The following is a 2970-nucleotide window of genomic DNA, read 5'->3' on the forward strand; positions in this document are numbered from 1 at the left end:
CTGAGAGCCCCTAGTCAGGGGCGGTCAGGGGAGGGGTGAATGGGGGGCGGCTGGGGCACCCCAGTGGCAAGGGGGCATCTGGGACTCCCAGCCCTCCCACCTGGAGCCTGTGACCCATTAGAGAACTGGGACCCTAATTTAAAACTCACCTCTCAGTCAAGAGGAAGAAGAGGAAGGACACTGTGTATTTTGTATTTAAAAATAATTATATTAATTATTTAAAGAGTGGAAAACAAAACAACAAAAAAGATAAAGAGAGAAATGCCAACAAAACCAGATGCTGGAGACAGGCTCTACAAAGGGGGGCCTGGCACCCCATCCTTGCCTCAGGGCTTTCCTCAGTGACTATGGGGGATTTCTGGGCTGAACCCCACCTCCCTAACATCCCACGTATAGTACCCACTGTGAATGCTGGAATATATGGTCTCCTTTGCCTCAGGGCTCTGACTTTTCCTCCCCAGGTGGGGTTCCCTCATCTCTACTACCAGCTGTAGGCTCCTGACCCACAAATCTGCTGTCCTCTTTCACTTGGTGTGGGTCTGGTAGGAGCTGCCTGCTACTTGAGCACTAAGCTAAGCCCCCAGGGAAGAAACGGAATATTGAGGGGCTATGCAGAGTCTGGGTTCAGAAAACGTTAAAATACTGAAATTCTTCCATATTGACTGGCAAATTGCCATGGCCCTTAGCCCCCTGAATATGTCATGGCCATCCTGTCCTCCCCTGACACCTCTTAGCCTTCCCTGATCCTGCAATTAAAGGGTTAATGTCTGGCCTATGGATGGAAGGGACTCGCAGGACCCCATCTAGCCCAGTGTCCATTCTGACTGACGGTTAAATAATGTGATTGTCTCCTCCTGGGTGTGTGTGTTGGTACTTGTGTTGTTATTTCAGTCTCCCCCAAACCTCACCCAATGCTCCTTCTTTCCAGCTGAGCTGGACCGATATAGATGGCTTAATCCCTTAAATCTGGAGGGCTGGATCAGTTGGGCTGTCAGGGCCCAGAGTTTACAAAGCCTGGGTGACCAGTGTGAAATCACAGATTGCCCTAGTGACATCACACGGGGACTGAGTCTTGACCTGGGGTTCTGACACTAAGTGCAGGATTGTTTCTGGATGTGTGTGTCTGCCATCCCTGATTTCACTTCAAACACAGCCCCTAATCCCCCACCCCCATGTTTAGAGACTACAGGGCTAGAAGGAGTCTTAGATGGTCCCGTCCAAACGCCTTGCAAATGGGGAGACTGAGGCTCACTTCCAAGAAAACGTTTACTGCACCGCTGGTCTAATTACCTGATCCCCCAGACCTGCGACATCTTGTCATAATGAGTTAGGGATGTTGCCAGGCCGTCCACACTCCCGGGTATTCGTGCCTGCATCCTTCGAGGTTTGGGACTGTGTGGAGACTCCTCCCACTCGAGACTGCCCCCCCCCCCCCCCCCGTCTCCTTCCTTCCCAAGCTGCCCCACTCCGGGCATATTCAGTAGCTCTAGGATCTTTTGGTCAGGTGTCTGGGTCAGCCCCTCTGTCCTGGGGAGGGGGGACGTGGCTACCGGGCATGCGTACCTGGCTTCCAATCCTCATATAGTGGCTTGATTCCCTCCAGTCCTGGTGGTGGTAAACTTATTCCCGGGGCTCATCGCAAGTGGGACGCCCCTTTCTCATTGGACGCCCTGCTGCAGAGGCGATTGAGGGACGGGTGAGCACGCCTGTGTGCCCGCGGGCGTCTGTGTTCACATCTGCAATCCCAGGGGCGGCCCCGGCCGATTGCCTTGTACCCCTGACCCCAAGATAGCGTCTCTGTCCCTCTTCCTCGTACTTCCTTCCTGAGAATCCCCGACCACAATCCTTGACTGTCTCTGTCCTCAACGACGAAATCAGCAAGTCTCGGAACCCTTTCATTCTCTATCCCAGGAAACCCCAGAGCAGGTGGGAACCCAAAGCTGGTGGACAGCCCTGCTCCGCGCTCCGGCGCCTCCGGCTGGGCTCATCTCCCCGCCTCTGCTGCCCCCTGCTGCCAGCACCGAGACCTCCGCCCGTCGCAGGGCAAGGGAACCCGCACCCATTCCCAGCCCAACTGGGTCGAGCTGAGGTTTCTCTGGCACGCTTTCGGCAGTTGGTGCCAAACCACAGAGGTCGCCCCAAAAGCACAAAGGGAAGTGTCCCCAAAGATCACTTTTGGTCAGATGCTCTGAGCCCAGAAGGCTTTTCTCCTTGGAAACAAATGCTATAAAGTCACTCAAATAACAGTTGTATACAGCGGTTAGGTCCCCAGGCTGATCCACAAAAGCCCATTTAATTAGTGTGCCAAGCAACCCCATCTAACAATTTTATGAATGATTCTGGGCCAAGCGGCACTGGGGATGCCAGGAGCACAGCCCTCTTCTTGCGGCTGCCTTCTCCTAGCCTGTCGGAAAGCTGTGCCTAGTTCTAAGGAAAGATGGGAGGAGTTTAAGGGCAGAGCTCCAGAGGGGGGTTTTGGGGTGGGACTGGGTGTGGGTTGTGCTGGTGCGCTTCTGGATGGGGTGGGAGGAGATAAAGGAGCAATAGGCAGCAAAAATAAAAGAACGGGATGGGTCAGGGAAAGGAGAGAGACCCAGAAGTTTGGGAACTGTTTTGGGTTGGATCCAGGACAGAACATATAAACCGTTGTTGGAAGGGCTAACTTCTGAAAAGTTTTGACTGCTTCTCAAAAAAGTTTAGCTTGAACCTCCAAATAAGAGGGAGTCATTGATGGCGTTTGGAAAGGGTGTGATAGAATTGTGTGCCGGCAAGGCCAGTCCTGATTGGTTAGAGCGTGTTTGACAGGGATGGGGCCGGGTGGGGTGGGGTGTAGAACAGAGCCACACAGTCAGCTTTTGACCTAGGGGTTGAGGACCGGGGGACTTGGGAAGGCAATGAAATCACAGCAGGAAGGTCCTTTAGCCTATTACAATCTTGGAGGTGTTTCTTGGCTTTGGGCTGCTATTTTTG

The sequence above is a fragment of the Marmota flaviventris genome, chromosome 6 (genome assembly GCF_047511675.1).
Source record: "Marmota flaviventris isolate mMarFla1 chromosome 6, mMarFla1.hap1, whole genome shotgun sequence".
Taxonomy (NCBI): Eukaryota; Metazoa; Chordata; class Mammalia; order Rodentia; family Sciuridae; genus Marmota; species Marmota flaviventris.